This window comes from Nycticebus coucang, chromosome 4, assembly GCF_027406575.1.
Source record: "Nycticebus coucang isolate mNycCou1 chromosome 4, mNycCou1.pri, whole genome shotgun sequence".
Lineage (NCBI taxonomy): Eukaryota > Metazoa > Chordata > Mammalia > Primates > Lorisidae > Nycticebus > Nycticebus coucang.
The window spans coordinates 71,205,140-71,230,858 of record NC_069783.1 but is presented as its reverse complement, the minus strand read 5'-3'; the positions used below and the strand labels follow the sequence as shown (position 1 = coordinate 71,230,858).

Sequence of the window (25,719 nt, the reverse complement as noted above, 5' to 3'; positions counted from 1 at the left end):
ATATTCATCCGCTGTTTCATACTATCTAAGAGAAATGCAAATTGCACCTCTAAGGAGTCAATTAGAAAAGAGCTGGAAACTTTCTTGTTTGTTTCCAGGGTGATCTTGAGTACTTCTGAGCATTAAAACATATTTTAAGTATTTTCTTTGGAGATTTTTTTTTAATGTGGAAAGTTTTGTCCTGAAATATTTGGTAACTTCTAGTCCATCTCTGACACTTAGCAGGTTGTCTCATTACTCTCTTGCCCTATCTCATTACCTCCTAGTAGTTTCACTGACCCACTGGAGCCTGGTGAGGTTAGATAGGCATAAACACTACATAGATCATTCAGAAAAACCAAGGGTGAGATACTTTGTGCACTGCATTGATAAGGACTCAGGAAAAGCCATTTATAGTGATAACTTTCCAGCATTATGGGCTAATGGGTCCTGGTTTATAGTAGCTGTAATCTAACTTTTTATAATTGTCTTAACCCTGTGACCTTATTACCCATGGGCATACATATCAGTTGGCCTTGAATAAAACAAAAGGGACAAAAAAAAGTGAGGTTTTTTTTGTTTGTTTGTTTGTTTTTGTTTTTTAATTTCTAGACATGTTTGCATTTATTTTTCAAGATGAATACTCTGGGAAGATTGAACTTCTCAAGTGTGCTTACTTGTTTTATAATTAATAATACTTCACATAAACAGCTTTAGACACTGCAATAAGAAACAATTCATTTTACATGTAACACCTAGTAATACTTCTAAATACAGATTTTATCTTATCAAGACAACGCTTAAACACTGAGTTTCTCACTGCTCTCAGAATAAAGTAAAATTCTTTATATGATCTGTTTAGTCTTCCATTTTCTGTCCTTGGCTTAATTCACCCCATCTCTAATTGTTCCTTTCCTTCTGCCTGCTAACATGTTATGCTATAGATCAGTGGTTCTCAATCTTTCTAATGCCGCGAACCTTTAATACAGTCCAAAGTGGTCGTGACCCATATGTTGAGAACTGCTGGTCTCGACAAACCCTATGTACTTTCACAATGATGCCTTGGCACAGGGATTTCTCATTCCTGAAACATATTCCTTTCTTTTGATGACTCTTCTGAATTATGCCAAATTTCTCCCCTTATTGAGATCTCTGGATTTGGCATTTTTAATTTGCTCTCTCTTGTTTCAGATGTCTAGTTGGATGTCTTATACATTTTTCTCCCTTTTCTTGTTACCACATTTTTTTTTTAACTGAAAACGTATTTTGGTTGTAGGTTGTAATTACCAAGTTTATTTATTTTTAATTTTTCAGAGTATTTTTTTTTTTTTTGCTTGCCTAGGACAAATTCTATTCTGGATACCTAGTTTAATATTTGTCCCAAGAGTTGTGAATACTATGAGGGGAGCAATAAGTAACTGTAACCAAGTGCCTTGTTATCTTAACAACAAAAGATAATATGGGGAACAAAGGAGTTTCCTTTTGTTTTATAGGGGAATTCAGTCATTCAGGCAATTGTATGAGCTTCATATTATAGCAAAATGATCTTACCAGAAGCACATGCCATCTGGAGCTTGCATTTATTTATTGCAGGTGTAACAAGAGTTTATTTTTTTAAACTATGAATATAATGAACTTAGTTTTAATTATGGGAGTTTGAAAAACCTGAGTTTGGGACTGTGGTGGATTCTCTACTTTCTCAGATTCTTATAACTCAGACCAACAGACTAGAGGAAAATAGTTTGGTGCCTTTATACTAGAATAGAAGCTCAGCCTTTTCACCTGCCCATACTTGAGATTTTCTCAAGGAATTTAGATAGGACCTATCTTATTTGTTTTTACTTCAGATTATTTAACTAATAATCTCAGAATTCTGTGTAGTTCTTTCCACATAGAAGGAGCTGAATAAATAATTGTGGAATGAATGAATTATGTACTTTAAATACCTCAAGAAAGTACTATGTGAAAAATTAAAAGGACGGGCAGCGCCTGTGGCTCAAGGAGTAGGGTGCCGGTCCCATATGCCGGAGGTGGCGGGTTCAAACCCAGCCCTGGCCAAAAAACCACAAAAAAAAAAAAAAAAAGAAAAATTAAAAGGACAAGGAAGTAGACTATACTCTAAGAAGATTTAGTTGTTTTGCTCTAAATTAATATAGTTCATTGATCTATTCTTTGGAGTATCATTAATTAAGGTTAGGGATTTCTCATTGACCTGAACTAAAGAATGTTGACATATTTTGTGTGTGTGGGGGGGACATGAATAAAACCATTTATGATGTTCAATGATGACCTTTGTAGCAGTTGTATGTAAATAAAACTCAGGATGATGATTTACATAAATAGTTCTTATAATAATATGGTATGTCCAGATATAGGCAGTTCATTGTTGGTATGATAGATCCACACTGTCATCAAAGACCTGTGTTCTAAATTTAGTCATTCTAGTCCTCCATCTGTAATATGTGGCTTTTGTCCTTATGCTTGCAAGATGAATTATGTCGTTAAAAGGAATGGTGAAGCCAAAGTGTAAACACTGTATCCCATTTGAGCTTATTTCTGTTTATCTAGAAAACAGTAGCTTCAGTCAAAGAATAAAAAGTTTTACAAACATGCTGAATTCTTTTATAATTTTAAAATAATTAAAGTTAGAAATCAACTGACTTCTAGTGAACATTGAGTTTTTTAAAGATGAGGAATAAATCAGCTGTACTTTAGTCTCGATTTAGATATATTACCTAACCTTTAATATCCTCAACTTTTCCCATTTAAAAATGTGGATAATTCATCTTGCAGTGTTTCTATGAGAATGAAATGAAAGAATACATATAAAAACACCAGATGTAATACCTAGAATATAGTAAATCTTACACATTTCTCCTCTTAACTCACACATACTCTACTCAGGCTCTACTCATAAAATATTCACATTATAAAATTGACTTTAAAGAATACAGTGGGGAGGGAATAAGACACTAGGCACCAGACTAGTGTATATGTTGACAGATACAATGATGTAAGATACAATCCAAAAAAACCACTATGTTTTCTCCTCAGCTCCACCTACATTTTATATTACCTTTATAAAAATTCTAATCTAGAGATTAAAAATTATGAAATATTAGCAGAAGGGTTTTTGAATCTCCTTTCTTTTAGCTGTCTCTTTTTACAGAAGAGGCATAGGGCAGTTAAGTTACTCACTTCAAGTCATATAAGTAATAAATGGGGGAATTAGTGTTAAAAACTAGATATAAATTCTCTTTCTTGTGTTCTTTCTTTAGTCGATTGTCATTATTATCAAAGCAGCTAACTTTATTAGCTATGTATGATGACCTATTGTAAGCACATTATAATCATTAATTAATTTACTTAGCATTTTATTAATATTGCAGTAGAGGTGGCCAACATGTAGAGAATATTTTGTAAATCAAGGTACATTTAGCTACAATTTCCTATTTTCCTTGTGTAAGGTGACCTTTGGGACACCTACATGATAAATGCTTGCATTTTATAAACCTAATCACCCATGGTTTTTCTTTTTCCATTACCAGAGACTGGGCTTGGTTTTCTGTCGGTAATGATTAGGAATGGGAGTGGAGGTGGGAAGACCTACATTTTTTCAGGCTGCCCTTTCAAAGTCTTTTTTCCTTCAGAATTGCCTTAGGTGCATACTTTAACAGCTCTTTGCTCCTAGTTTTTATGTGACCATGTCAAAATTTTTGCTCCAGTTGTCTACAGCTATCTTATGGAGGAGCCTGATGACCATGGTTAATATAGGGAAAAGGACAGATTTTTTTATTTTCTAATTAGTAACATCAATTTCTTCCCTTGCATGAAAATGAGCCTGTTTACCTACTATTTTTTTCCCCTTGTAACTTAAAATGATGCTATTGAAGCCAGTATCATGCATAAGACAGTGAATATCCCAAACCAGACCAAACTTCTTGTAACTGGTTGTGAGTGTATGTGTTGCTACAGCTGTTAACTGTGAGTTTTCTTATGCCATTATTCAGGTTTTTAGAGGGCTTTGAAGATACTTCCCTTGAGCTTTTAGTTGCCTGTTCCATAATGTCTTTCTAGATTTTTCTGCATTTTTCATAAATTCAGAATTATTTTTTCTGTCAAATAATATAATAAAATAACTGGGCTTTAAAAATCATAATGGAAAATGAAAAAGTAGAAGAGTTCATGAAGATAAGTGTTTTCACTGGGGGAAGAAATAGAAAAGCATTCATGCATGTTAATGATAATATAGGAACGAATGAGTAAGTACATAGATACACAAATAGGAGAGAATGATGTAGTGTTACTGATAGGACGCTATTGAGTACTGACTGTTGGGAGATAGTTCTCTATGGATCTCTTGTATTGCTGTACATCTTGCAAGCAGAGATACTCATTCTGTTTGTTTCAGACCATGTTTTCATAGTTGTTTATATAGCTGACAGGTTTGAAAGGTAGGGATAATGTATTTCACTACAGAATGAGCAAGTATGCTTCCTGCCTTGGAAGACAGAAATCATGTTTTCTATGAAACAAAGGGATTTGGGTTTTCCATGTTTACAGTTCCTCACCTTCAGGGCAACTAACTGTGTATGAGCTATCATCAGAACCTCTTCATATTGCCCTCTGGAAATTGGGACTCAGGGAATTGGTGCAAGTAAATGCTGATATCTGGCTACTTCTGTTCATATCATTAATAAAGTCCTTTGTCTCTGATTCAGGAATCTTGTGCTTCTGCTAGAAGCCACGAAACTATGGCATGTATATATGTGGGCTTGCAAGTGGGTAAAATCTCAGACTCTTTACAGCCCATTTTGTGATCATTACAGTAAAAATTTATTTAGACAGGAATCACATTTAGTATCTATTGTTACTAAATCTAAGGAGGGCATTTTGATAAGGAATAGAATATTTGTGTAGTCTTAAAGTGTCTCAAGATTGCTTATTAACAGAAAGAGAAAAATAGTAATTGGTGAAGATATTGACAATGGGGAGGCTATACTTTCTCGCATATTTGGTGTGAACCTAAAAGTACTCTAAAAAATAATATCTTTATAAAGGGATAATTGGACACTGCATTCACCAGATGATCAATATTAATATCACAATTAAGGATCAGATAGCCATTACATGCCTCTGTAAGAGCATCACTTGATGAGAAAATAACATTGAATTTAAAGAGAAGGAAAGAGAGGGTGGGGCCCATAGCTCAGTCAGTAGGGTGCTGGCCACATACACTGAGGCTGGTGGGTTCGGGCCGGCCCAGGTCAGCTAAAACAACAGTGACAACTGCAACAACAAAAAAAATGGCTGGGTGTTGTGGTGGGCTCCTGTAATCTCAGCTACTTGGGAGGCTGAGGCAAGACAGTTGCTTAAGCCCAAGAGTTTGAGGTTGCTGTGAGCTGTGATGCTCTCTCAAAAAAGGAGAAAGAAAGAAACTAAAGATGTTTTTTAAAAATGTCAGTCAAAAAAGTTAAAGACAAGCTTAGAACTGTTTCAGATTTAAGGAAGCTAACAAGACATGACAAATAAATGCACCGCATTGTCCTAAACCAGGGATTTGCAAAAATTTTTTGTTAAAAAAAATCTTAGTAGTAAATATTTTAGGTTTTTTCGACCATCGCATCTCTCTGACAACCATTCAACTTATTGTTATATCTCAAAAGTATCCATATACAGTAAATAAAATGAATTAGTGTGGTTGTATTCCAATAAAACTTTATTTCCATGATAAGTAATGGGATGATTTTGACCTACGGGTCATGGTTTGCTGACCTCTGTTCTAGATTGAATTGTCTACTTGAGGAAAGTAGACATCATCTACTTTCAAGACTTGACCATCTAGGGGACAATAACAAACTGGTCAACACAGGGAGGTGGTCAACATAAGGAACTAGGCCTACTATACGGATATTTATATGTGGTGGATGTCCAGTCTATGAAAATTGAGTCAACTTCAGGAGGTGGTCAAATTGGAGGTCCCACTGTATGTATAGAAAATGATTTGTGCTGAGCAAATGATAAAACATATAGAACAAAATATTAACAGTAGGTGAATCTGGGTAAGGGATACATGGATTATTTTTGTACTATTCCTACACTTTTTCTGTAAGTTGAAATTATTTCTGAACAAAAATTTAAAGGGTATACATTGTATGAATAAATTTTATGTAATTACACAGCCAATAGAAAGGAAAAAATATAAAAAATGATATAGCTTTCTTTATCCTCTTGATAGATACATACAACAAAAAAGGAAATTAACCAAAATATGAGTTGAAAATGAAAATCTGTGATTGCTAAAACAAGGGAATTAAGCAGACATCATCCTTGGCCTACTCTGAATTCACTTAGTTACCAAGAGGCTATAGTCTAGGGGCCAGTAGTTTTAGTGTGGTCTAAAATGAAGTTGAGAGCCACATTTTCCAGACTGCAAAACACAGGGTACCTTGTTTAGTCAGCACAGTTTAGGTCAAATGTGGTTATGAAAAACAGATGAATTCTGGTGATCAAGTTGTACTTTGACAAATATCCCATTGTTTGAACATGCAGTAATTTCTGAAAAATGTGAAGCAGCCTGGACTGCAGAGATTGAGTTCTCTCTTCTCAACTCCCTTGCCTGCTCACAAAGGTCTTGTCATCATGGGGAGTAGAAATAACAGGGCAGAAGAAGTATTTTAGATGCTCCCTCCCCCTCTTTTCCCTTTTCTTTGCTCTGTGGCAAATCAAATGTTCTGGGCAGGCTGTTTTGTCAGCTGGAGGTCTTGCACTACTCTGGGCTTTAGGGGCAGCTTTTATGCTTCAGTTTAGGGGCCAATGGTGTGTTTTAGTGAATTACATACTTGAACTTATCTCATTGATAAAAAAGTTGATACTTGAGGTTAGTGAGACATTGTCATATTACATTGACATATGTATTTTACTAGCTACTCTGATTGTGATCCGAGAATCATCATTTTAGCCAGAGCCTGTTCCCACCTCAAGAGAGAGGCTCATCCAGGGAGCTCTGTTTGTGTAACTTAAGAATTACAGTAATTATATAGCACGCTAGAGGTGGTTGGAGCAGAGAACTATACATAAAGCTGGATCCTCTTTGTTTGATGGATGTTTTCCATTTCTATGCTTGTGTTATGGAATTTTTGTTGCTTTAGGATTGTGTCTGACTTAATTTACCTTGTTGATTCATCTACTCAGTAATACAGTATTTATTGCTTACTTAGAGTGTACAGAGCATGTGATCCATCCTTCTGACTTTGGGCAGTATTTCTGTTCTGTATGGTTTAGACTTGTGGTGTTCAGTGTAGTGGCCACTAGCCACATGTGGCTTTTGATCACTTGAAACAGGAATAGTTTGAATTGTGTCAGACACATATCAGATTTCAAAGACTCACTATCAAAACAGGAATGTGAACGGTTTGATTAATAATTTTTATATTGATTGCCTGTTGAAATAATATTTTATACAGTAAGTTAAATAAAACATATTGTTAAGTTTAATATAACGTGTTTTTTACTTTTACTGCGATTACTAAAAAAATTTAAATTGCATATGTGGTTCATATGTGGTATTTATGGCTTGCATTATATTTCTGTTGAACATTGCTTCTCATCAGATATGAATCAATATATATGAACCATGACTATTTTTCGCCCTCTCTTATGGTGAAGAAATTTCTTGGTCATTTCTAGTGTTAGTATATTTAATATTTCCATAAAAGAAGATCAGCTATGATTATTATGACCTCTTTTAATTTTCTTTCAATTTTGTTTAGGGTCAGTACATCTCAAAATGCTGTCAGTTTTTGTCACTTGGTAAATTATTTCTCAATAAATTTAGAACTTTTGTGAGTGTCTCCGGGCAACCAGATTTAATAATAACAAGCTGACATTTATAAAAGTGATGAATGTTACCCAGAAACTTTAACGATGGTATCCACATCAATTCTGCTAGAATTTTTATGTAATCTGCTAGAATTTTTATGTAATCTGCTGAAATCTTAAGAAAAATCTCCTTTTTTTTTTTTTTTTTCAAACCAACTATTCTAGTTATAGGGAAGTGGTAGTTGTATGATATAATGAATTGTGAAATGTAAAAGAAATAAGAACCCATCCCTAATCTTAAACATTTAGTCATTTATGAAGTGCATATTTAATATTAATTTGTAAAGATTACCTTTTGTTTCTGGAACATATTATGTATACTACTTTGAGGAGAATGGACTGAGAAAATAATTTTAGGGGCTGCTGTGCTATGACTTTTGGAAATACTGGTTCCTTCAAGGTGGCCACAATATTTATTGTAGTGCCTTGCAGATGGCTACATTTTCTAGAGACTTGATGCTAAATCACAATGTATATATGCTAGTCTTGGACTTCTGCAAACAATTGTGACAACTACAACATCTTTTTTTTTTTGAGACTGAGTCTTACTAATTTGTCCTCAATAGAGTGCCATGGCATCACAGCTCATAGTAACCTCAAACTCTTGGGCTTAAGTGATTCTCTTGTAGCTGGAACTATAGACACCCACCACAATGCCCAGCTATTTTCTTGTTGTAGTTGTCATTGTTGTTTAGCTGGCCTGGGCCGGGCTGGAACCCGCCAGCCTCTGTGCATACGGCTGGCACCGTAACCACTGTGCTACAGGCGCTGCGCTAACTTTAACTTCTTTTTTCATCATCATCCCATGATTTAGGTTTAATTTATCTTTCTTTTGCTATATGTCATTTATGGTATTAGTGGCATGTGTGAATTCGGGAATTTTTTTTTTAATCTCTCTGAAGTCTCAGCCATGGTGTAGATACTTTTTAGCGCTGTAGGGAGCTTCAGTAATTGTGGGCCCAGTATGCAGCTGTCCTTATGAGGACACAGGTTGTTGGCAACTTTATGGGAGGGAAAAAAAGCAACTTTTGCTATAGAGTTGCCTAAGCAGCAGCAGAATTTTTAGCTAAGAATCACATACATGTTCATCTGGAAGAAGTCAGCTTCATAATGGAAAGTCAAATTCAGTTTTTCCTTTTATTCTTTTTGTTGCCTAGCTCTAACATGCTTTTACAGTGGGCTTTTTGGGAAAAAGAATAGTCTAAGAATGTTGAGTTTTTACCATGTGTTCTTCTACATTGGGTAGGGAGACAAAGTATGAGATATTCATATATTCAAGAAAAATTGATGTAGGTAAGACATGAGATTTTACCAGTACATATGGAAGTTTCCTAATTTGGCAAAGGGCATCTATGAAAATTCCATAGCAAAGATCATACTTAAAGACTGAAATTTAGCAATATTCCCAATAAAGCCAAGAAGACAAAGACAAATGCTAGGACAAAGGTGCCCGCTACTACCCATCATATTTGTTATTCCCAAAGTCTTAGATTGAGAAAAATAAAAATAAAAAAAGAAAGAAGATAGGTTGATTAAAAAAAAAAGATACAACATGCACAGTAGTAGTATTTCTCTTAATCAATTTTATCCATTAAGAAAGTGTAATTGAAGATAAACCTGTTAACAGGTTGTATAGAAATTAACATAAAAATGTACAAAGACTTTTCTGAGGGCAAGACATGATTGCAAGAGGGACTTTACCTAACAAATGCAATCAGCGTAACCTGGCTTATTGTATCCTCAATAAATCCCCAACGATAAAAAAAAAAAAAAAAGAAAAAGAAAATTTCAAAATTATGTTAACAGATCAACAGGTTGAATAAAAGATAACTTAATAAACAGATTGTCCATTTGTCCATTGTAAAATTGTTAATTTCTCCTTAATGTAATTTGTAAAATCAATAAAAATTCCAATAGGGAGTTTGTGGTAACCTGACAGATCTTTTCTTGATTCTTCCAAAGTTGCTGTGCTGTATAGGCTTGTGGTTTGCTGTCAAAACTTGAGGCTGCATTGTGATGATTCATACAGTTCTCCTGTACTTCCACTAGGAAACATTCATGAGAATATTAATTTTATTATTGTTTCTGGTGGTAAAGAATGGAGGCAGTCTTCATCACTGAAGGGATGAAAGGGAAAGGGATGAAAGGGGGAAAGGGATTCATAAAATTGGTACTTACAACCCCCCAAATATGTATATCTAACATGTATCAAAAAATAAGAATGCATTTTTGATAATGCAAGGAAAAATTTAAAAGTTGGTATGCAATATGAAACATATACCAAACAATTTGTAAATGATGAAGAGCTTTAATACAACTTTACTTCATTCATTTTCTGAATATAGTAATGTATAGATTTCAGAAGCATGCAGGGGGATCAAAGTAAGAAATAATACAGTTGACAATGCATGAAAACAATCATAAAGTAATACTATGTATATTTCCAAAACACATTTTTATTTAAATAAATACAAAGTGTTGTTGTAAACAACATAGTCTTATATAAACCAAGGACCTGTGTTGATGAGGGGAGAGGGACTGGAAATGGGGCATGGAAGAGAAAAAATGTAAAAATACAATAGTTCATGCTTCAACAATGTGCCCTGAACTGAAGGAATATTATAAAATCAATTATTTGTATGTGATACCCCAATAAAAAGGCAATAAAATGTTCTAAACTGTTTCTACTTAACTGTCACATTATCAGAGAAACCATTAGCATTTGTCAAAATGCTACTATTGGGATTATTTTATAACACTACCTTCACCATCAAAATCTTGATAGAATTTCCACAAACACTGGTCAAAAGATTTTATATTTTTCATCTTTCTTGTATCCACCTTGAAAACCAGTCATTCTATTTAAGGTCATTAATGTATTTGACAGGCCACAAAAAATGCTTTTTCTTTTCCATTTAGGTGAACCAAAGTATAGCAAGGAATATGGATACCTCTAGTATCCCTAATGTGAATTTTCTTTATAGTTCATTCTTTATAGTTCATTCTTTGCATGGAAAACTACTATATCAAAAACAAAACAAAACAACAACAACAACAAAACCAAAGTAGTATTGCATTAGTACAACTATATTTGATTCATTTAGCAAATATTTATTCAAGATATATTTTATTCTATACCTGTGGGTTTCAAACAAAGTAGCACGCTAGACGCTGAAGAGGTATATCAGAGGTTCCTTGCTTGAAAAGAAGAGCTCCTTACTAAAAATTTCAGTGTCTTTATAAACATGAATGACATTGAAGAAGTTCTTTATTAAAGAGTTTGTATTAAAATAGGGAAACATCAAACCAATCAGCAAGAAGAGACACACAAACCCACTGAAACATGGATGAAAGACATGAACAGAAGCTTTTCAAGAGAAGATAGACAGATGGCCAACAAACATGAAGAAATGTTCAATAGCACTAATCATTAGGAAATGCAAATTAAAACCACAATGAGATACCACCTTACCCCTGTCAGAATGGCCCATTGAAAGTTCAAAAAACAACACATGCTGGTATGGATAATGAGAGAAAAGAACATTGTACACCACTGGTGAGACTGCAAATTAGTACAACATCTATGAAAATTTGGTAGACAGATTCCTCAAATAAATGTAGGCCCAGCAATCCCACTATTGGGTATCTACCCAAAGGAAAAGAAGTCATCTTTTCAAAAAGACACCTGTACATTGCAATTCACCATTGTAAAGATGTGGTATCAACCTAAGTGCCCCATCAATTCATAAGGGGATTAACAACATGTGGCATGTGCAGAAGGTGCCAGAAAAATATATACACATTTTAAGAGATATTATGTATTTATTACTTTTCAAAGTTGAATTGAATTATGGTAACAATGTGTAGTATGATGTTCCCTCAAAAGATGGCATTAATCAAATGAATGCTCACGTCACCATGTGACCATGGTACTGTATGTGATGTGCACAAGGGAAGATCGAGAGGCCTTGTGACATTGCTCAAAGAGTAGTTCACCATAATCAGAATTGTCTGGACAATGATGGTAAGCACTAAAAGCATGCCTCGTAATTGCAGGAGTCAAACATAACTTGTATTCACTTTTGTTATCAGTATCTATTGAGTATTACAATATTAATACAATTTATCCCTTTCTTGAAAATGTGTATACATCTTTTTGGCACCTTTTGTATATACTATGGAGTACTTCTCAGTCATAGAATGAAATGAGATAATGTCCTTTGTAGCAACTTGGATAGAACTGGAGACCAGTATCCTGTGTGAAGTATCTCAGGAATAGAAAAACAAACACCACATGTACTCTTCAATAATTAGGAGCTAATCAGTGGGGACACATGGGTACAAAGAGATATAAAGGTCATTAAAAATCAAGAAGGTGGCAAGAAGAAGGGGTAAAAACTTAACCTGTCAGGTACGATGAACATTGGGCATATGGGCACACTGAATGCCCTGACTTAAGCATTATAAAAGGTATCCACATAACAAAAACATTTGTACTCCTTTAATATTTTGAAATACAGTTGTAAAAAGGGGTAAAATAAATAAAATAGGGAAAGAGAAGTGTGTGATATGATTACCAAGTTTGGTGTTTGTATTCTAACATTTCATCTGTAATTAACGGGTAGAAGACATTCCTTCATTAAAACAATTTTGAGGTAAGATTTTTGAAACGACTTTAGGCCTGTTCATCTCCCCTGAAGTTTAGTGTGACTTGTTTTAAAAGTGTGATTTGTGGGAGGGGAGAGTTTCAGAAGGAAAACTTTATTCATTCCTTGATGAAAGAAACCTCAAGCTACCTATGTGAGGTTGCTAGAAATGGAGTCTGTAAAATTAGACAAAAAACTCCCACTAAAACCTTGTCTAGGAAAAGGTTATATATAACAAAAACATTTATACTCCCCTAATATTTTTTAGTAATAATAATAAAATTCAAAAAAGAAAATATGAAAAGCAGTACAGTAGAAACAGCATGAGATATCAGAATTATTCATATTGCTATCAGGGCGGCACCTGTGGCTCAAAGGGGTAGGGCGCCAGCTCCATATGGCGGAGGTGGCGGGTTCAAACCCAGCCCCGGCCAAAAACTGAAAAAAAAAAAACAAAAAAAAAAAACAAAAAAAAATCATATTGCTATCAATGATCTTTGTAAATTTGGCTTTCAATTTCCCTACAGGATAGGGAAATGCACTGTAAAGAGTTGTAGAGGAGAATGAATGAAATACTGAGATTTTTTTTATGAACTCCTAGTTATTGTGAACTGGTCTCTGTACCTATTACACGACAATGAGTTCTCAATATATATTAATTTTTGAAATAATAATTTCTTCTTCAGCATGTGTAAAGTTGCCTCTTTTTTTTTTTTTTTTTTGAGACAGAGTCTGACTTTGTTGCCCCTGATAGAATTCCATGGTGTCACAGCTCACAGCAACCTCAGACTCTTGGGCTCAAGCAATTCTCTTGTCTCAGCCTTCCAAGTAGCTGGGACTATAGATGCCTGCCACAATGCCCAGCTATCTTTAGAGATGGGGTCTTGCTCTAGCTCAGGCTGGTCTTGAACTCATGAGCTCAGGTGATCCGCCTGCCTTGGCCTCCCAGAGTGCTGGGGTTATAGGCATGAGCCACTGTGCCTGGCCTTGAAAGTTGCCTCTTAAGCTTCCTTAAATATTAAATCTAACCCCTACCTTTTCAAGACTCTTAGGTAAAGTTTATTTTTATGAAATAGTTAAAATATAATATCTTTGAGAGAAATTTTTAGCACATGCTTTTCTTTCTTTTTTTTTTTTTTTGTAGAGACAGAGTCTCACTGTACCGCCCTTGGGTAGAGTGCCGTGGTGTCACACGGCTCACAGCAACCTCTAACTCTTGGGCTTACACGATTCTCTTGCCTCAGCCTCCCGAGCAGCTGGGACTCCAGACGCCCGCCACAACGCCCGGCTATTTTTTTGTTGCAGTTTGGCCGGGGCTGGGTTTGAACCCACCACTGATATAGCACCAAATCTAAACTGGATACTCTGTACTTACCATGCTCATAAAGGATGAGGCCAGAGGAAACAAGTATTTGTAATTATATTGAAGAAAGGGAATGGAAAACTGAACCAATCTATGCTTCAGGTTTGAAATATAATTAAAAATACTTGTTTCCTCTGGCCTCATCCTTTATGAGCATGGTAAGTACAGAGTATCCAGTTTAGTTTTGGTGCTGTATCAGCTCCTCAAACAGTTCTTCTTGAAAGTACAAAAGTAGAAAAGAACCATGATAATATCTTTATTAAAAAGGATAATATTTGTATTTTTTCTCCATTTGCGAGTATTAGTTCACATCTAACATATTTCATAGTCGATATACCAAACTGCTGAATCCTTTCAATTTGGGGAACTTTGATTTTTTCCACAGCATTTTCATACACACTTTATCTCCTTTGAGTTTCCCTACACTAGTCTGTTTTATAGTAAGTGTCTTATATTGACTTGAGTGATAAGGGTTGAGTGAATTAAGGCTCAGTGAGATTAATTGATCTCCTCAATGGATCACAAAGCTAGTGATTGACGAAACTTGGATCAAAGCTTGATCTTACAAGTCATATTTGAAATCTTTTATTTTGACTGTGTCATAAATGTTTCTCTTGTAGGCACAAGTGCTGTGCAGTTAGTAAAAAGACTTTTTTTAATGATACATTCTGAAGATGTTACTAAAAAATAAATACAATGGCATTGTTTTGCATTAATTCTGGTTTTGAAGTTTGAGGAAGAAGAGCTATTTATAAAAATTTTAGGTAATGTTCTTGGTAGTTTCTGGAAAAACAGCATTAAAACTAATAGTCATGCCCTCCTTCTAATATTGGCAAGGACTTGAAAGTCAGATTTAAGAACCTGAAGAAAGTCACATAAACGACACTGGTTTTGGCCTAGAAAAATGACTAGGTAGAGAGAGATGATGGGCAAAATATGTTTACTCCAAATATTGGGAATGTTGCCTTATGAGAAACTCTAATAATGTGTCAGTGTCATCATACAAGGTCTCTCTGGGCCTGTCAGAGTTCTGCAACTGCCATATAAAATTTCAGCCTTGCTGGGAGAGTTCTCTAAAGTTCATCCTAAGCATTTAATTTTAACTAGAAATTACCTTGTGCTCCCTGCTCTAGACTTGGCTTGGGAAAATCAGGAGGGGTGGGGCAGGTGCTAATATCTACTGTTTTAAAAGGATCACTGCCAGCCCCAAGTTAGGCAGAGCCAGACTCATTCTGGACTAGTCTTAGGGTAGATCATCCTTCCCTGAGTTGCCAAATAGCCCTTTATAATGCCAGGTTATTGTGCAGTTTGTTCCAGGAACAGGATTCATTTGGGCCCTCCCATTCAGAAAAGAGCAAAAATTTCCCCTCTTTCCAGGCATAGCTTTATTTCTTTTTTAAGGGAGACGATTTATTTGGCTATTTCAAAAGACCTTTTGTTGAAAGTTCCACTGTGCAGAATGTCTTTTGATGCCCGAAATTATCCAATGTAGTTATCCTAGAGTTGCAAACTTTGTGCTTATAGGGAGAAATCATCAGATAGCCAGCTACTGTGTCTGTAGTCACAAGTGGTAGATGACAGAGTCAAAAACCTCAGTTATGGTCATTTTCTTCCTATCAGGACAGTGAGTTCCTTTCCAGGTGCCAGTACTATTAACTCTAACCCTGTCTAATAGGCATAGCACAGGAACCACTTTTATTCCCACCCATCAGTTTCTAAGAAAGCACCTTTTTCTCTCTTCCAGGGGTGGGTAACCTGTGGCTTTGGGGCCAGGTATGACCTAGATCCTTGAGTGTCACCTTTTACCTGAATCTAAATTTTACAAAACAAATTTCTTCAGTAAAAGGATTTGTTCTGTGAAGTTTAGATTCAGTTGAGGGGTCATACAGGTTCCCTATCCCTGCGTGACCTGGTGCTATTAGTCAGTAGGTACTGAGATAACTTGACTATAGATGGTAAGTTACTTTTATTTCTTTAAGAAAAAGGAACTAAGGAAATATCTTTCTGTATGTTCTAAATGTCTTTGTTCATTTTAAAAGAAGAGAAAAAAATTACAATTTAACCACAATTTGGGTCTGTTTCCTTGCATACATTCTAGGGACACACAATATAATTTTTATAAAAATACAGTTGTAATAACTGTATGCATTTCTTTATAGCTTCCTTCCTTCCTTTAATATATACTGTATCATAAATATTCATGTCAATAAATACAGACCCAACATTATTGTTTTTGTTTCTACTATATGGGTTTACATAATGATGCAATGTTTTTGTAAATGATGATGATGATGACGATGATGGTGATGGTGATAATGGCTACCATTTATTGAGTACTTACTACATGAGAGATATATGTTATATGACTTGTATATAGTATTGTATTTAATTCTCATAACAATCCTAGCAAGCATATATTATCTTCATTTTGCAAGTAAGGCAATTGAGGCAATTTAGAGAGATTAAATAGTTTATGATCACAAAGTAAGCCAGGGTTCTAACCCATATTGTTAAAATCTGAACTCAAGTTCTTATTTGTCTGTTCACATTTTAAATATTTTTTTTTCCTCTGATCGATTATCACTTTAGGTAAAATTATTAAAGTGAATTTAAAAGCATAACATATTTTAAGCTTTTTGATATTTAACTCCCCAGAAAAGTCATAACTATTTGCATTCCTTAGAAAAAATTTTTGATGTGCAGTTTTACAATATTCTCCACAATAATGGGTGTTTTCTTTTGCTAATTTGGTTGGGAGAAAGTGGCACATTGTGAGTTTCATTTGCTTATTTTAAATCACTATCTATTGTGGACATTTTTCTAATGTTAAAAGGCCATTCATTTCTTTGTGTACACATGGGATGTTTGTGTTTTTATATTTTATTTATTAAAGATAAATACTTTTTTTGATGTGTGTTTAGAAATTAATGCATATTATTGCATATATTAGTAGTTTATTCCTTTTTATAGTGGAGTAGTATTTCACTTTACAAATATTGGATGGACATTGTTTTCAGTATGGAGTTTATAATGAATCAAGCTGCTATGACATTCTTATAAAAATCTTTTAGATGGAGCTAGATACTCTTTTCTCTTGGGAAAATACTAAGGGCTGGGATATTTTAATTATCTTTTTGTTACTGATTTCTTGATTTCTACAGAAGTCAAATAAATTATTTTATATATTCCAATGGTTTGAAATTTAGGGAGATTTTCTTTACAGTTCAGTGCATAGTATAATTTGGTAAATGTTTAGTATTCATTTGAAAGGAATATATTTATTTTGAAGTTGTTAGAGTGTTCTATAAATGATATTTTGATTTTCCAGTACTTTCTGATTTTGTTCTAACAATATCTAGAGAAAATACTTAAGACAATTATACAATAAATGGAGGACGTTTAAGAAATAAAGGGAAGTAAGGTTTCTATACTTCCCTGGAGCCAGTAAAATGGCAATGTTAGTATCCTGTGATAAGTTATCTATATGTGATGTATTTCTAGGGTAAACACTAAAAATGTTGTGCAAATAGACCTGCACTCCAAAAATACCATCAAGAAATAAAAATGAAATTCTAAAAAATGGTAATTCAAGTTGCCCATAGGAAGGCAAGCAAAAGGAAACAGAAAGAAAATAAGGAGACCAACCATAAAATAGTAAAATAAAATGACAGATGTAAGCTCAAACATATAAATAATTGCATTAAATGTTCATTGTCAAATATACCTCCCCCAAAGGCAAAGATTGAATGAGTGGGTTAAGAAACATGAACCAACTGGGCGGCGCCTGTGGCTCAGTCAGTAAGGCGCCGGCCCCATATACCAAGGGTGGCAGGTTCAAACCCAGCCCCGGCCAAACTGCAACCAAAAAATAGCCGGGCGTTGTGGCGGGCGCCTGTAGTCCCAGCTACTTGGGAGGCTGAGGCAAGAGAATCGCTTAGGCCCAGGAGTTGGAGGTTGCTATGAGCTGTGTGAGGCCATGGCACTCTACCGAGGGCCATAAAGTGAGACTCTGTCTCTACAAAAAAAAAAAAAAAAAGAAACATGAACCAAGTATGTGTTGTCTACAAGAAAATCACTTTAAAGGTAATGATCTAGTTAGGCTCAAAGTAAAATAAAGAGAAAGAATACGTTATGTAAACATTGACCAAAGAAAACCAGAATTGTCTGTATTAATATTAGATGAATTAGACATCAGAGGTACAATTATATGATGGACATGGGTCAGTCAGTCTAGAAGACATGCAATTCTAGGTGCACATCTTCCAGACAACAGAACTGCAAAATATGTGGAGTAAAAATGGACAAAAGAGAAACCAACAAATCCACAGTTATAGTTGAAGACTTCAAAACTCATCTCCTAACAATAAAACAACTGGGCAGGAGGTTAGCATAGATATAGAAGAACTCAACAGGATCGTCATACAACAGAATGATAAACTGACATTTATAGAACCCCGTACAAAACAATAATAGAATATTCCTTCCAAGCATCTGTAAAACATATACTAAGTGAGACTGTGTCCTAGGCAAAATAAATTCAACAAATTTTGAAATCACACATAGACCTCAATGGAATCAGAGTAGAAATTAGTGACAGTATCTCTAAACATTTTGAAACTATATAATGTACTTCTGTATAAAGCTTGGGTTGAGAAGGAAGTGTCAAAGGAAATAAAAGTATGTAATGAACTGAATGAAAATGAAGATTGAAAAAAAATAAGATGGCTTACTTCAAACATTGCTTGCTGGACTGTCCTATCAGGAAGGTAGATACTCAGATACCTTCAGATAGAGGAGAGAGGAGAAGAGTTGTAGCTTAGGTGTAAATCACAGAGAGAGATGACAGAGGTGGCTGGGGTACCCCATGGAGAAAATTTGCAATGCTAAGAAGGAAGAAGAAGAAGAAGACTAGATCTCAGGGAGGATCAAACCCAGAGAGTATCAGAGCCCACTGAAATGGGCAGGATTCCCCTCTCCCGCCTACATGCCTTCAGTGAACAGGAGGCCATCAAGTTTATTGAAGGCCTTTCCACCCTTCACAAGCCCAGGCACAGCAGCAGGTAAGGAATAGTGGGTTGAACTAGCATGTCCTTAGAGTTAAGGCAGTTCATGAGGGGCTCCCTATGAGGCTAGAGTGGTAGTAGCTTTCTTCTATCCAGATGCTTCCTCCCTGCCTCTCTCCTGGCCACTGCAACAGAGAAAGCAGTTTGAGCTGCTGTCCCTTCCCTACTATAGCCATGAGCAGTTTTGAGCCAAGAAGTTCACAAACAGCCTTGATGAGATGCACTCTTGGTGAGGTCTGTGTAGAGAGAGGAACTTACACCACTTCCTTTGATGATGTGTGGTAGAATGGGTACATAATTTGGGAATTCCTTGCCTGCTGGCATTTTGTGGAGTTGTATACCAGCCAGCACCTCAGATAAGCAAGCTGTTCCCAGTGACTTCTGGACTTGAGAGGAGTGCAGGGGACACAGGAGAGATGTCTGGGAACTGGACTTGGGGGAGGGGCAAGGAAGCCCTCAGGGGCATATCTGATGAGATGGACAAAAATATTCTATGCAAATGGAAATCAAAAGAAAAGTGTAGTGATTCACATGTCAGATAAAATAGGCTTTAAATCAACAATAGTAAAGACAGATAAAGATGGTCATTATATGATGTTGAAGGGAGCAATTCAACAAGAAGATGCAACAGTCTTAAATATCTGTGCATCTGACACAGGTGTGGCCAGATTCATAAAGGAAACCCTACTAGATCTAAGAGAAGTGATAAATAGCAGCATAGTAATTGCCAGATACTTCAACACCCCAACAGCTCCTAGAAGCAGAAAATGAATAAAAGAATAATGGACTTAAACAGTACCCTAGAGCAAATGGGCCTAACAGATATTTACAGTACATTTTATCCACCAAACAATTGAATATATATTCTTTTCATCAACACATGCCACATGCTCTAGGACTGGTAACATTTTAGGGCATAAAAGAGGTCTCAACAAATTTTAAAAAATAGAAATTATATCATGTTTCTTCGCATTCCACATTGGAATAAAATTAGAAATAAACTCCAACAGAAAAATTCAATTCTACACAAAGTCATGGAAATTGAATAAAACTGATGCTGAATCATTATTGGTCAAGGATGAAATTAAGATGGAAATCAAAAGATTCGTTATAGTGAATGACATAGGGGCACAAGTTATTAAAATCTATGGGATTCAGCACAAGCAGTCGTAAGCAGAAAATTCATAGCCTTAAATTCATCCCTTAAATGCCTACATCCAAAAGATGTAAAGATCACAAATTAACAATCTAATGAGTCATCTTAAGGAACTAGAAAAGGAAGAGCAAACCAAACCAAAGCCAGCAGAAGAAAAGAAATAATGAAGGTAGGAGCAAAACTAAGTAAAATTGAAAATAAAATAATTCAGAAGATTAATGAAATAAGAAATTGGTTCTTTGAAAAGATAAACAAAATTGACAGACCTCTTACTAGGTTAACCAGTAATAGAAAAGAGAAAGGACCAAAATAAACTCAAATAGAAACAAAAAGAAGATATTATAGCGGATACCACAGAAATATAAAATGTCATCTGTGAATAATAGAAACTATGCACATAAACTAAAAAACTAAGAAAATGGACAAATTCTTGGACACACACAACTTTCTAGTGTTCAAATAGAAAGAAATAGAACTCCTAAACAGACGAATGGTGACCAACGAAATTGACACAAGAATAAAAAATCTTACAGTACCAACAAAAAAATCTTCCAGTACCAACAAAAAAACTTCAGACCTGATGGTTTCACAGTTGAATTGTTTTAGACAGACCTACAAAGAAAAATAGCTACCAATACTGTAGAAATTATTTTATAACATCAAGAAGAAAGCAGTTGTCCCCACCTTGTTCTGCAGAGCCGGTTTCACCTCATACTATAGCCAGGCAAGGATGCAACAAAAAAAGAAAGCTGCGGACCAATATCTCTTATGAATATAGATGCAGAAATCCTCAATAAAATTCTAGCACACCAAATTAACTTAAACAGCACATGAAAAAAATAATCCACAATGCCCAAGTGGGCTTTATCCCAGGGATGGAAGGATGGTTTCAACATATGTAGATACATAAATGTGACTCACCATATAAACATAAGCATAAACATAGATCATATGATCATCTCAATAGATGTAGAAAAAACATCTGACAAAATTAAGCTGCTTTTTTTGGTAAAACCTCTTAATAAAATAGATACAGATGAAATTTACCTCAAAATTATAAATGCCATATATGAACAACCCATACCAACATCATACTGAATGAGGGAAACTTGAGAAAACATTGCCACTTAGAAATGGAGTAAGACAAGGATGCCCACTATCAGTACTTATACTCAACGTAGTGCTGGAAATCCTATTCAGAGCAATCAGGGAAGAGAAGGAAATTAAGAGTATCCACAGTAGGATAAAGGAGGTCAAACTATCGCTTTTTGCTATGATATGATCTTAAATTTAGAAATCCCCAGAAATTCCACTAAGAGACTCCTGGAATTGATAAATACATTAAGCACAGTCTCAGGTTCCAAAATCAATGTGAACAAACCAAGCATTCCTATACATCAGTGTTAGCCAAGCTGAGAATCAAAATCAAAGATTCAATATTTTTCATAATAGCTACAAAAAAATTAAAATACCTAGGAATATATTTAACCAAAGAAGTGAAAGACCTCTACAAGAAGTATAATGAATCACTGAAGAAGGAAAGTACAGATGTTGTAAACAAATGGAAAAACATATCAAGCTCTGGATTGGCAGAGACAACATTGTTAAACTGTCCATAATTACCAAAAGTGATCTACAGATTCAATGCAGTCCCATTCAAAATACAAATGTCTTTTTTCACAGGTCTAGAAAAAATAATTCTGCATTTCATTTGGAATCTGGAAAGAGCATGAACAAATCAGGAGGCATCACTTTACCTCCCAGACTTTAAGCTATACTACAAGACTGTAGTAACCAAAATAGCATGGAACTCCCACAAAAAGAGACATAGACCAATAAAATAAAGCAGAGAATCCGGATATAAAACTGTCTACATAACTGATTTTTGACAAAGCAGACAATATACACTGGAGAAAAGAATCCCTGTTCAGTAAATGTTGCTGGGAAAATTGTATAGCACATGTAGAAGATTGAAACAGGATCCATATTTCCCAGCACTCACAAAAATTAATTTAATGACTCAAGTCTAAAGATTCTAGAAGAAAATATAGGAAAAATTCTCCTAGACATTGGCCTAAGCAAAGAATTTATGAATATCCCAATGGCAATCACAGCAACAACAAAAATATATGGATGGGACTTGATTTAATTAAAAATTTCTGCACAGCCAATGGAAAAATCACAGAGAACACAGACAATATATATAATGGCAGAAAGTATTTGAATGCTATACATCTGATAAAGGGATGATGATGATAAATACCAGACTCTATGAAGAACTCAAGCAAATCGGGAAGAAAAAAAATCAAACAACCCGATTAAAAAGTGGGCAAAAGACACAAACAGAAGTTTTTCAAAAGAAGATAGACTAATGGCCAATAAACATATGAAAAAATGTTCAACATTATTAACTAGGAAATCGCAAATCAAAACCACAGTGAGATAACACTTAACCACATCTATCAGAAAGAATAGATGCTAGCATGCATGCATAGTGAAAAAATACTGATACATTGTTGATGGGACTGTGAACCAATACAATCTTTATGGAAAACCATACAGAGATTCCTCAAAGAATTAAAATGCATTTAACTTTTAGATCCAGCAATCCCACTACTGGATATTTACCCATAAGAAAAAAAGTTGTTTTTTTAAAAGAAGAAACTTGCACTGGAATGTTTATTGCAGCACCATTGACAATAATACAAAGAGGCGAAATCAACCCATATGCTAATCAACTCATGAGTGTTGTAATAAAACATGATATATAAAAACACACCCCATATAATACTACTCAGTCTGGAAGAAAGATTACTTAATCCCTTTTCAACATTTTGGATGGAACTGGAGAGTATTATCTTTTTTTTTTTTTTTTTATTTTTCATTTGAGTCAGCCCCTCTAACTGAAAACAGTCCAGGCTAACTTTATTTTATTTTATTTATTTCTTAATGTTAAATCACAGCTGTGTACATTTGTGCAATCAAGGGGTACAATGTGCTGGTTTCATATACAATCTGAAATATTCTCATCAAACTGTTCAACGTAGCCTTCGTGGCATTTTCTTAGTTATTGTACGTAGACATTTGTATTCTGCATTTAGTAGGTTTCACCTGTACCCATTCTAAGATGCACCATAGGTGTGGCCCACCCATTACCCTCCCTCCACTCTGCCTTCCCCCCTCCCTTCCCCTCCCTTGGCCCTTTCCCCATATTCTTGTGCTATAGTTGGGTTATAGCCTTCATATGAAAGCTATAAATTAGCTTCATAGTAGGGCTGAGTACATTGGATACTTTTTCTTCCATTCTTGAGATACTTTGCTAAGAAGAATATGTTCCAGCTCCATCCATGTGAGCATGAAAGAGGTAAAGTCTCCATCTTTCTTTAAGGCTGCATAATATTCCATGTTATACATGTACCACAATTTGCTAATCCATTCGTGGGTCGATGGGCACTTGGGCTTCTTCCATGACTTAGTAATTATGAAATTGGGCTGCAATAAACATTCTGGTATAGATGTCTTTGTTATATTGTGATGTTTGGTCTTCTGGGTATACCTAGTAAAGGAACTATAGGATTCAATGGCATATTTTTAAATCTCTAAGTATTCTCCAAACATCCTTGCAAAAGGAACGTATAAGTGTGCATTCCCACCAGCAGTGTGGAAGTGTGCCCTTTTCTCCGCATCCACGCCTGCATCTCTTGTTTTGGGATTTTGTTATGTGGGCTACTCTTACTGGGGTTAGGTGATATCTCAAAGTACTTTTGATTTGCATTTCTCTGATGATTAAGGATGATGAGCTTTTTTTCATGTGTCTGTAGATCGTGCATCTGTCTTCTTTAGAGAAGTTTCTCTTCAAGTCCTTTGCCCACCCTGAGATGGGATCACTTGTTCTTTTCTTGCTAATACATTTGAGTTCTCTGTGGATTCTGGTTATTAAACCTTTATTGGAGGTATAACCTGCAAATATTTTGTCCCATTCTGAGGGCTGTCTGCTTGCTTTACTTACTATGTTCTTGGCTGTGCAGAAGCTTTTTAGTTTGATCAGGTGCCAGTAATGTATTTTTGATACTGCTTCAATTGCCTGGGGAGTCCTCCTCATAAAATATTCACTCAGGCCAATTCCTTCAAGAGTTTTCCCTGCACTTTCTTCAAGTATTTTTGTAGTTTCATGTCTTAAGTTTAAATCTTTTATCCAGTGAGAGTCTATCTTAGTTAATGGTGAAAGGTGTGGGTCCAGTTTCAGTCTTCTACAGGTCGTCAGCCAGTTCACCCAGCATCATTTGTTAAATAGGGAATCTTTTCCTCACTGAATGTTTTTAATTGGCTCATCAAAGATCAAATAACGGTAAGTAGCTGGATTCATCTCTTGGTTCTCTATTCTGTTCCACACATCTACTTCTCTGTTTTTGTGCCAGTACCATGCTGTTTTGATCACTATCGATTTATAGTACAGTCTCAGGTTTGGTAGTGTGATTCCTCCTGCTTTGTTTTCATATCTGAGTAATGTTTTGGCTATTCGAGGTTTTTTCTGATTCCATATAAAATGAAGTATTATTTTTTTCAAGATCTTTAAAATATGACAATGGAGCTTTGATAGGAATTGCATTAAAATTATATATAGCTTTGGGTAGTATAGACATTTTAACGATGTTGATTCTTCCCAGCCATGAGCATGGTATGTTTTTCCATCTGTTAACATCTTCAACTATTTCTTTTCTTAAAGTTTCATAGTTCTCTTTATAGAGATCTTTCACGTCCTTTGTTAGATAAACTCTCAAATATTTCATCTTCTTTGGCACTACTGTGAAAGGAATAGAGTCCTGGACTGTTTTTTCGGCTTGGCTATTGTTGGTATATATAAAGGCTAGAGATTTATGGGTGTTGATTTTGTAGCCTGAGACATTGCTATATTCCTTGATCATTTCTAAAAGTTTTGTAGTAGAATCCCTAGTGTTTTCCAGACATATGATCATGTCATCTGCAAAGAGTGAAAGTTTGATCTCTTCTGACCCTATGTGGATACCCTTGATCGCCTTTTCTTCCCTAATTGCAATGGCTAAAACTTCCATTACAATGTTAAACAGCAATGGAGACAATGGGCAACCTTGCCTGGTTCCTAATCTAAGTGGAAATGATTTCAATTTAACTCCATTCAATACGATATTGGCTGTGGGTTTGCTATAGATGGCCTCTATTAGTTTAAGAAATGTTCCTTCTATATCAATTTTGTTAAGTGTTCTGATCATGAAGGGGTGCTATATATTATCAAAAGCTTTTCCTGCATCTATTGAGAGAATCATATGGTCTTTATTTTTTAGTTTGTTTATGTGCTGAATTACATTTATATATTTACGTGTATTGAACCAGCCTTGAGAGCCTGGGATAAATCCCACTAGGTCATGGTGTATAATTTTTTTTTTTTTTTTAGATATCACTACATAAAATTTATTCTATTTTTTATAAAAAAGTGTATAACACCGGCACCTACTTTTAAATCAATTAGTTTATGAAACCATTTTCTTTTGTAGAATACACATTGGCATTGAGACAGTTTAAAGAAATGTAATGGCTTTCTACAAAAAAATTAGTTTTGATTGTTGTACCCCCCATACTTTGTGTTTGCACACA

At 35.1% G+C, this 25,719-nt stretch overlaps 1 protein-coding gene across 1 annotated transcript in view; it reads left to right on the top strand.

Moving 5' to 3' along the window:
• The window catches only part of EXOC6B (exocyst complex component 6B), a 782,024-nt gene that overhangs the window by 342,891 nt on the left and 413,414 nt on the right, over positions 1-25,719 (top strand). The window lies entirely within an intron of this gene.